The sequence below is a fragment of the Sapajus apella genome, unplaced genomic scaffold (assembly GCF_009761245.1).
Source record: "Sapajus apella isolate SASKATOON/1434 unplaced genomic scaffold, GSC_monkey_1.0 scaffold39, whole genome shotgun sequence".
Lineage (NCBI taxonomy): Eukaryota > Metazoa > Chordata > Mammalia > Primates > Cebidae > Sapajus > Sapajus apella.
Genome location: NW_022436979.1, coordinates 8450033 through 8460728, shown reverse-complemented (window position 1 = coordinate 8460728; position 10696 = coordinate 8450033).

Here is a 10696-nt window from a genome sequence, read left to right as displayed (position 1 = left end):
TTCATTTCTTTATAGTGAGAACATCCAAAAAAACCTTTCTTTAAGCTATTTTGTAATATAGAATATCTTACGGTAAGCTATCTTCACCCTATTGTGCAAAAGGACACCAGAACTTACTTCTATTTTTTTGTAACTTTGTACCTGTTGACAAACCTCTCTTCATCCTCCCCAATCTCGAATCTTCTCCCAGTGTCTTTAACCAGTATTCTCTCTACTTCTATGCGATCAACCTTTTTTTAGATTTAGATTCCATTTCAAAATGTTCACTTTAAAAAGCAAGTTATTAAGCCACATATTTTCTTCATATGCCTTCCTCAAATCCAGAATTGTTTTGCCTACTCGATTTTAAAGTCTGGAAATTATATCAAAAAAGAGGTTAGTTTGGCATGAGAAATTCTTATTGAACCTACGCTGGCTCACTAAGAATGGGGGAGGAAGAAGGTTGCCATTCATTATTGTTGAGCTCACTAAGAGCTCAGAAATAATTGGTTAAATATTGAAGCACAGAATTATGCTGCAGATGGATATCAACGTCACCTCAGTATGATTTCTGGAATTTATATATGATAACCACTTTCCTAGGCCTACTCCCCTTACCATCTTGACCTGTCTTTTGAAAACATAGCCATTTGTACATTTCTGGTGTCTGGTACCCATCACATTCTCCTCCAAATTTGTTCACAGCAGCTCTTTAATCACAAAAGAAAATGCTTTGACACTGAAGAATGTCATTCATTGGGATTAATAATTATTACTCATTCTAAAAGTATCCAGATCATCTGTTTCATTCTTCTAAACCCCTTGTGGTTTCAGACCATTTTTGCTTTGTTCTTTCTAGTTCAAATAATCTTCTCCTGGATAAAGAAGACTATAAATAAACCAGCACTGTGAAACACGGGTTCATCTGACTGGGTCTGCCAAATTTAGCCTGCCTGCTTGCTTTTGGTTACCTGCTTTTTTTTTTTTTTTTTTTTTTTTTTTTTTTGTGAGGCTGAAGGCCACAGTAGGTGAAGGCTGCACCACTGAACAGTGAAACTTAACCTTCATTAGCTACATTATAAATTGAACATTTATAATGGTAATGGTCACTTCAGTTATTTTTCAGAAATGTGGAACAGCTCCTGACCAGTTCAAACTGGTTGACTCTTCAGCTGTGCCTGTGTAAAGGCTGGAGAGATGGCATTTTGATATCAAAGGACCAAAAATTCCACCCTCAGATCGTAATACCATCATTTTCTAGAAATATGTCCTATGAAATGCCATAAACCCCAACTGTGTTTGCCTAGATCACTGATTGTCTCATTTTCCCCCCAACTGGCAATCATCTTTCCCCACATCTTAGACGACCCTATTTCTATTAATATCCCTAAGCCTTATCTTCAGGGAGGTGGAGTTGAGACCTGTTCCACCTCCTTACTGGCTGCCTCATGAACAGTCCATCTCTTTCGCAAAACTCATCATCTCAGTGATCGACTTGCTGCAATTGAGCAGAAAACCTGGTTGATGATCATTGTAGAAGCTGTAGACACTGGATTATTCACTGTCATCTGCTGTATCAGCTATTCTGTCTCCTCTCCACCGTCATGTAGACATAGATACAGATATCTTGTTTAACATAAGAGCATTTTTAAAGAGCATTTTTTATTTTTAAAGAGCATCTTTAATTTTAAAAAGCATTTTTATTACCCTCCCCATGATGTAGAAACCTCAGTTAATTGGAAGCCTTCACCTTCATAAACTCTTCTTCAAATCTTGTTCATTTATTTTCATCCTTCTACCAATCTCCAGGTAGATAGCTCTTTCTTATTCCCTTCTCAACTCTAGTGTTGGTTCCTTAGAAGCCTCCTTTCACAACTGATCTCATGAATCCTTCTTCCTCCCCCATTCATGTCACTCTACGCCAATCTTGTGTTCCTAGTTTTGTTTCACTTACCACTACCTGCAATTATTACTTTTTCTACCTCCTTCAACTAGAAAGTGAGCACCATGAAGATAGGAATAGTACTGTCCCCTTAGAGCCCATTACTGATCCAATCACATACAAAATAACACATAGATATCTGTTGAATACAGTGCTGATGTTCCAAACATTAACTGGTACAGCACAGGCAATAGAGAATCAGAAAAGATGCCAGCTGTGAACAATAGGAGGTGCCCTACTGGTGAGTATAGACTGCAGAGTAGCCTTCGTCAAATGAAAAGGTAAATTTAAGCATGTCTCATCTACTGCCTGACCAAGAATTATCCCTGTTTTTCTGTTTGCTTCTTTAGAACACCTTTCATATTCTTATTTACAATATTGATCATTTTTAGTCGGAAAGCAGAACTTCATTTGAAGTCTCACAAATATTTTAATAGATTTTTTATATTGATCTGTAGTCCTGATATATCTTTCGTACTTTCTCTGAACTTTCCACAGTCTCAGGTTGGAAAGACTAATACTAATCCAAGCATTTCTCTCTTTGGTCAACAGGCATACTGAGATGCCAAAATTATTTTACAAATCAGTTCTTTTTTTAGATTAAAAATCAACACAGAGTCATACTTTTCACCTCATCTATCTTCAGACACTCAAAATGGACAATGTTTATCAGATTTTTTCATATGCTTTGTTCTTTCAGTAGAAAATAGACAAAATTTACCACCCCCATCACATAAAGCTTTCACTCTGTGCCACATGTTACTCGCTCTACTGACATTCACCAGATAATAAATTGTTTAAAGTCAGGGCTTATTTTTTCTTATGTTTCTTTTAATTCCACCATCAAGCACCAGATCTTGACTATAAGTGAGATCATTGCATTTAAGTTGAATTGAAATGAGTGTACTGATTTATCCAAGCTAGACTTTTTTTTTTTTTTTTTTTTTTTTGATATGGACTCTCACACTGTTGCCCAGGCTGGAGTGCAATGGTGCAGTCTCAACTCAACTGCAGCCTCTGTCCCCCGGGTTCAAGCAATTCTCCTGCCTCACCCTCCAGAGTAGCTGGGATATAGGTGCCCACCACCAAACCTCGCTGATTTTTTGTATTTTTAGTAGAGATGGAGGTTCACTATGTTGGTCAGGCTGGTCTCAAACTCCTGGCCTCATGATCCACCCACCGTGGCCTTTCAAAGTGCTGGGATTACAAGCGTGAGCCACCGCGCTTGGCCTAAGCTAGACTTTTATAGATACTACAGATAAATAATAATTTCACATTTCTTTTATCCTTTATCCTTTTTTTATTGGCCCACTTTGTCCTTTAGATTTGTGGCTTTCATTTGTGCATATGCTTTCTATCTCCTTGTGCACTCTTTCAGATCTGTTTCCTTAATACAACAGATAGGCTTACCCTGCCATATTCCAGTTCCAGTTGCCATCTCGCTAACTCAGTAATGTTGAGATCATGTTTACCTACTTATGGTTCAACCTAAATTTCATTTTATTCATTACTGACACTCATATTTTGTAATCCTTCTTCTTTTGCTTTCATTTAAGAGTTACAAGGAAACCCAAAGTATCTGGGTTTAAATCTTATCTAGTAATTTCCCCTTTCCTCTAAACATGTTGCTAAAGTCCAGTCTCTCAAAATGAGTTCTAGTTTTGCAGGAATTCACTGAGTTCAGCTAAGATTTGATGATCTTTCTAGTACTGTGCTATGTGCTTCACATACATCTTAACATTTAACCCTCGTGAGAATACTCTATAAAAACTATTATTGCTATCGCAAGTTTCATACAACTGATCTGAAAAAGATTAAGAAACTCACCTCTGGTTACAAGTGGTAAGCTGGTATCCACGTTTCCTGCTTTATTTAGGAAGAGCTTACTTCCCATTCTTCATTCTGAAACTCAGTGCAGAAAGTCTTGTTGCTTAGCACCACCTAAACATATAGTTACATTATGTCCAAGGTCTTATTCCTAGTATAAAAATTGTAAAATTTGCTTACAGATAGCAAATATTTCTTCTAGAAATATTATTCGTTTCCCCACAAATCACAAAAAGTTGGTAGTAGATAATGAGTGTAAGAAAATGTGGCAGTCTCTCAAATGTTTAGCAGAATAATACTGTGACAAGGCATAGGGTGGCATCATATTGGTCAGTTCTGGCATTTACTTACAGAGTGAAGTTGGAACAATTTACCAAATATCTCTAAGCTTCATTTTCTTCTTCTGTAGATTGGAAGAAATAATAGATCCAACCTCATGGCATCATTTTAGGAAATAAATGAGAAAATGTGTGTAAACCTTTAGGTATAATGTCTATTGCAAAGTAAGCCTTCAAAAAATGAGAACTGTCATCATCATCATCATCATTGCCATCACCATTATCGTTATTTTGGAGACTCTGGGAGAGTAATATAGACCTGTTTAACTATATTAAGCCAAAGTAACCCTGAACATCATAATACCTCCTCCTAGTCTAATGTGAGATTTCTGGCTAACTTCCAGTACCTATAAATCCTATTATTTTTCTCTTCACAAAGACAGCTATGTAGTACAAAATGTACCCCGTGGGAACACTTGATCTAGCTTGTAAGTATAACCCCATCAATAATAACTGTGTGACATAAGAAAAGATACTTACTTGTTTTAAACTACTTATCTATAAAATGAAGGAACTGAAACAGACCATAAACAGCAAAGTCTCTATCCAAACTAAAGTTCTGCGATTTCTTATTGCCCAGCTCTGTCATGTGGTAAATAATTAACATCTATGGTTGCAAAGAATAAATTATTCTCCAGTTCCAGTTCACCGAATTGATGTCTAGCTCTCTGAGAATATTACATTATTTTAACTCCAAAAATAACAAGATGCAGCAATTCTACTGTCTAGTAGAAATTAGTAAGCTAGTGACCTGAAAAAAATCAACGTAATGCCAAGTAGACATACTGTAATAATACATTCTTGAAAAAAGTATATTTACTTGTGACTGTTAACAGCCCCATTTGTCCTGACAAAAATCCCTACAAAGTATTTGAATAGTTTGGAGCAGAAACATTTTTTGTTTTAGCAGGAGAAAGAAAAACCTTATGCAAAAAGAGAAATTTGCATATTTTGCCTAAAATTACTCATAGCATTGAGGAGCAATCTAGAAGAAACTGGGCCTGTGAACTTCCAGCTGAGTGTCTGTAAGGAGAAAGAAAGAAAGCAGTAAGATAAACAGATGGGGAATAAGGAAGGAGATGTTTTCTTCTTTCCTTCATTCATATCTGAACTCCCTACCAAAAAACAGATGAGGCCAATTCTCAAATTGTCTTTTCTTTAAAAGAAGTTTCACAATAGTGCTATATTCTCTCCACACAGTGAAACTGTACAAGAACTGAACTTGGGTCACTGGGAAGATACCTGATCTTATCCCACTGTCAAGCCCATAGCTTTCTATTATTAGCATTACTTAGAGCTTCCCCTCCTGGACAATCTCTGTGCTTCTGAGCAGAGGAAGAACTTGATTTCTGGCTTTAAGATGCCTATTCTTGGAAACTTATGCTATTGTTTTCTTTCTTCCTTCCTTTCTTTCTTCCCTCCTCCTCCCCTTCTCTGTCTCTCTCCTTCTTCCTCTCTTGGTCTTGGTCTCTACCTGTCTTTCTCCCTCTCTCTCTCTCTCTCTCCCCTACTCTTTATAAACCAAACTATTGCCTCTAATTCCACAAGATACTTAGGTTACTTGCACAGTCACAGATAAAACTCATAGAGCTCACCAGTAGGAATTTTTCTATCAATAACTTGTGCAGTTACTCATATAGCATATTATATGCTCTCACTGTTGTAGATTCAAAAAGTTGACAGAAATTAGGGAAATTTAATTGCAGAGCAGAGTGCAAGTAAGCCAGGATATTTATGCAAAAGTAAGTTTAAAAAGACAATTTCAGTGTCAAGATTCAATTGAAAAGCTTGAAAACCACTTGGTATGTCCAGATATATTTAAAAACAAAACTCTAAAACTTTTTTTTTTAAAAAGGAGGAATTTACACATGCACACACACATACACACACACACACACACACACACGCACACACCAGAATGACTATAATGTTTATAAAACGGACACCAAGTGTTATCAAGTATATGGAGCAACCAGAGTCCTGACATGGTTTCTGGTAAAAGTGGGATTTAGTACAATATCTTTGGAAATCAGTCCAACACATTATATGCCAAAATTGAAGATACAGACATTCTAGAATCCAGCTATTGCTGTACTCCTAGGTATGTATGCAATAGAAAGGAATACATGTGTAAACAAAGAAACACATACAAGAATGATCTCCACAGTGTTATTCCTAATAGCCAGACAACCAAAAGTTTCTTCAGCAATAGGTTACTAAGTAATATGTGGTGTTATCACACCATGGAGCAGCTCAGAGCAAGGAACATGAACAAACTCCTACTATATACAGTAATCTAGATAATCTCACCATACTGAACAAAAGAATAGAAAAAAAAAGGAGTGTTCTAACTCTCAGAACCAAAAATATATTCACTGATTAATGTTTCGTTGACCTTAGTTTATAAAGGATATTAAATTTAAAAAGTCTTAAGACTTTATGAAAGATGGAAAAAGGGTCTTCTCAAAGTTGTCTTTGAGAAGCTTCTGAAAATTGTCTTCTCTTAAAACCAGGTACTGAGAAATAGGGCCTGTTTTGACACCAACTGAAAAGACACTCAAATCACTAGTGAACCATTAGTAACATATTCCCATTCAAGACTCTACCTCGTTTCTCCACAGAGGACTTTGGTTGTTCATTTGAGTGTTTTGAGGTTTAGGTCAGTTTTGGTAGGACCTTCCAGAGGGCCTCAGACAGGAGTGTCTGATAAGACCTCCTATTGGATAATCACAGGATGAATAAAGTCATTTTCTCCACTATACACGGGAGGGTCCAAACAATATGTGGAATCACTTAAGTGCAGAAAACTTGCATTTCCTTCTCCCCATCATAATATGAAATTAGAAAACGCCAATCTGACTACTCATCCGTGACCAAGAGGGTTACACTATAAAAAGGGCCAGTCCTAAAGAATTTTCTAGGACTCATATGGTTTGGCAGTGTCCCCACCCACATGTCATCTTGATTTGTAGCTCCCATAATTCCCATGTATTGTGAGAGGGACCCGGTGGGAGATGATTGAATCATGGGAGTGGTTTCCCCCATACTGTTCTCATGGTAGTGAATAAGTCTCACGAGAGCTGATGATTTCATAGGGGCTTTTCCCTTTCACTTGGCTCTTATTCTCTCTTATCTGCCACTATGTAAGACATGTCTTTTGACCTCTGCCATGATTGCAAGGCTTTCGCAGCCATGTGCAACTGTGAGCCCATTAAACCTCTTTTTCTGTCTAAATTACCCAGTCTTGGGTATGTCTTTATCCGCAGCGTGAAAACAGACGAATACAAGGACACTACCCAAAAGTTCAGAAAGAATAGATACATCCCAAAGACGAAACAGCTCAGTCAAGTAGAAAGAAGTTTCCTTCCCCAAATTTAAAAACCAAATGTATGAGCTAACATCCAGTATTATACACAACATGTTTTCTTTTCATTATTATGAAGAATATGACAAAGGCAAAAATGGAAAATGCAGATAGGAGTAGGCGATTGTCACCGGAAGTTTTACTGATGTTCTTCCCCTTGAATCTGTCCTGTCAAGTCAGTTCTCGTGGTTAGCATATGATGGAGCATTCTACTCCCTTTCTTTTCTCAGGAGGGATGCCTGAATTTCTTTTAGATTCTATAATAGTCAAACAGGCAAAATACAGTTGCTGTGGTTCCATTGCCCCTGACTGCAATTCATTCTCCAAGTTAAACCGAGATAATCCTTCAAACACCCAAAGCTGAGTGATCTCTTTGGGTTTTAAAGCCGTTTAGTGACTTCCCATTGTCTGAGAATGAAATATGAGGTCCATTTCATGGCTTAAAATGTCCTTAGTGGTCTGCCTCCTTCCTTTTTCTCCAGCCTCATCTTCTGCCATTCTGTCATCCCTCATCAGAGTCTTATGTTCTAGCCTTTCTTTTAATTGTTCAGATACACAGTATTCTCCCTTTCTCCTAGATACTGGAATTTTCAGCTCCCTCTGTTTATACTACCCCTTCTATGCTTCTCCTAACTTCTGTTTTACCTGTAAACATTTTTCAGACTTCAGGAGAAATAGCACTTCCTATGGGAGACTTGCCTCTCCATCTCACCATGTTAAGCCCCTCTGACATGGGCTCCCATATAACTGCCTGTGACCAAATTATTGTCTGCATCCCCAAAGGGGTTCCAGGCTCCAGGGAGGTAAGACCATTTGTTTGATTTACTGCATGTACTCATGGCCTAATGCGGGACATATCTTTGTTGAATAAATTGTACAAATTATATGAGCACAACATATTAAATAAAAGTTACTCTAAAGTAGTTGTTTGTAATCCAAGCTGGCTAGTGTCCTTATTAGAAGAGGAAATTCGGACACTCACAAAGGCACACATTCGCAGAGGAAAAGCCATGTGAGGACACAGCAAGAAGGTGGCCATCTGAAAGCCAAGGAGAGAGGCTTAAAGAAACCAAACCTGCCAACACTTTGATCTTGGACTTCCAGTCTCGGGAACTGTGAGAAAATATATTTCTGTTGTTGAAGCCACCAAATCTATGGTGTTTTGTTATGGCAGCCCTTGGTATTTCTAACACCAAGAAAAGTTAGAAATATCTCACCGGTATTCTGGAGCTGAAAATCTATCTGTATCATCATTCTTTCTCCATTTTCAACTAAGTATCTCTTAATCCAGAAATAAATATGAATATTAAGGAAGAAACATAATAAGAATATTACATTGATTGCCATATTTGTGCCAGGCATTGTACTGGGTGCTTCAAGGAATGTCAATTTGTTCTCCTTTTAACAGCTCAGGATCAGAGAGGTTAAGTAATCACCCCAAGATCATACAATCAGCAAAGGGGATGAGACAGCATTTGAATATAGGTCTGTCTAAGAGAATTGAGTGGAATAGACAGAGCAAAGGCTTTGGAGCCATGTGACTTGGGTGTGTACCCAAGTTTGTTGCTTATTTTCAGAATCAATTATTTGTCTTCCATGAGGCTCAATTTCTTCATCTGTACAATGAGGATAATACTACTTACCTTACAGGGTTAGTAAAAAGACTAAATGAAATAACATAGAAAAGAGCAAAAAACAGCCAAGCGGCAGCTCGTGCCTGTCACCCGAGCACTTTGGGAGGCCGAGGCTGTCGGATCATGAGGTCAGGAGATCGAGACCATCCTAGCCATGGTGAAACCCTGTCTCTACTAAAATACAAAAAATTAGCCGGGCATGGTGGCGCGTGCCTGTAATCCCAGCTACTCAGCGGGCTGAGGCAGGAGAATCACTTGAACCCAGGAGATGAAGTTTGCAGTGAGCTGAGATCTCGCCACTGCACTCCAGCCTGGCAACAGACCAAGACAAGACCCTAGACTCCAGGACTCACAGTAACTGCCTTATACCAGCAGTGTTTTTGTTTATTTCAATAAAGAAAACGCTTATTTTTGTATTTATTTATATGTGATTATTCCAAAATTCAGTAAAGATGTCTATCAAGTGAGTGACTGGGCTCTCTCCGAGCCGGGGCCTGTGAGTGAGTCCATCTTGGAATGTGTGTGCTCAACACTATGCATGTGGTAAAGGAGAAATCGATTTAAGACTAGGCTGGCCCAGTGGGTCAGAACTGAGCTGACAGACACTGGAGTATGTGAAAATATATATTTGCTCAAAGAGTGATGATTTCAGTCTATTTTCAACTTGTATGTCTTAAATAAATCACTATTCAAACAGGGCTAAAAGTACTGCTCAGCTACAGTTATCTCACAATGCAAAGTTTAAAAAAGAAGTAATACTCAGGAATCAGCCACACCTTGAGTCAAAGCCTCCTCCTTCATTTTCTAGATAAGTGACCTTGACCAGACTTCCCAAACTCCTTTAACCTGTTTTTCTTATCTGTAAAATGACCACAATAATAACTACCTCCCAGCTTGGCTGTAAATAATAAATGTAATTATATATGTATAGTCCTTCATGATAATAGCATTTATATAACGTTTGCTCTGTGCCCATCACTGGTCTAAGCACTTGATTTGTATTTAACTTAGTATAGTCTTTACAACAACTTTATGAAATAGGTGCTGTTATTAACCTCATTTTACTGATGAGGAAGCTGAGATTCAGAGAAATTAACTAACTCTCCAAAGGTCACACGGTTAGTAGATGGCAGAGCTGGATTCAGACTTAAGCGGTCTGATTCCAGAGGCTGTGCTTGCAGATAGTAAGAGAGGTCTGCTTCTCAGTAAATGTTCAATACTCAATACTTATAATTGCATTAAAGGAATAATCAACCCTCTTAACTTTGCATCGTTGTATTGTATTTGTTTTTGTTTTAAGACAACTTTGTGTGAAAAGCAAATACAGCTCTCTGCATGTTGGGAAGCCATGTGTTGGTTAAAACATACCCACTGCCGGGCACGGTGGCTCAAGCCTGTAATCCCAGCACTTTGGGAGGCCGAGGCGGGTGGATCACAAGGTCAAGGGATCGAGACCATCCTGGTCAACATGGTGAAACCCCGTCTCTACTAAAAAAAATACAAAGAATTAGCTGGGCATGGTGGCGCGTGCCTGTAATCCCAGCTACTCAGGAGGCTGAGGCAGGAGAATTGCCTGAACCCAGGAGGCAGAGGTTGCGGTGAGCCGAGATCG